This window comes from Eurypyga helias, unplaced genomic scaffold, assembly GCF_000690775.1.
Source record: "Eurypyga helias isolate BGI_N326 unplaced genomic scaffold, ASM69077v1 scaffold24175, whole genome shotgun sequence".
NCBI classification, from domain to species: domain Eukaryota; kingdom Metazoa; phylum Chordata; class Aves; order Eurypygiformes; family Eurypygidae; genus Eurypyga; species Eurypyga helias.
The window spans coordinates 1,025-1,363 of record NW_010251280.1 but is presented as its reverse complement, the minus strand read 5'-3'; positions in this window follow the sequence as shown (position 1 = coordinate 1,363).

Here is a 339-nt window from a genome sequence, read left to right as displayed (position 1 = left end):
TAAGTGGGGGTTTTGAGGGCTTTTCTTGACAAATTAAAGAAAGCCCGTGAAAACAATGACTGCTTTGCTGTTTGGGGGGAAAAAAAAGATAAATGCAGAAATATTCATGCAAATGTTGTGTAAAACTTGACATTTTTGCAAGTGTTTGGCCCTCTTTGCAGTACATATATATATTGGTAACAGTATATAAATAAAATACTTTAAAACTTTGTGATGTCACTGAATATACAGTGGTAAAAGTACACCTGGTTATAGACAGCTTGCTTAATGCAGATAACACTGTTAGAAATGACAGTTGCTGTACCGTTACCGAGTGAATTATAGTTGTTTTTTGAGCTT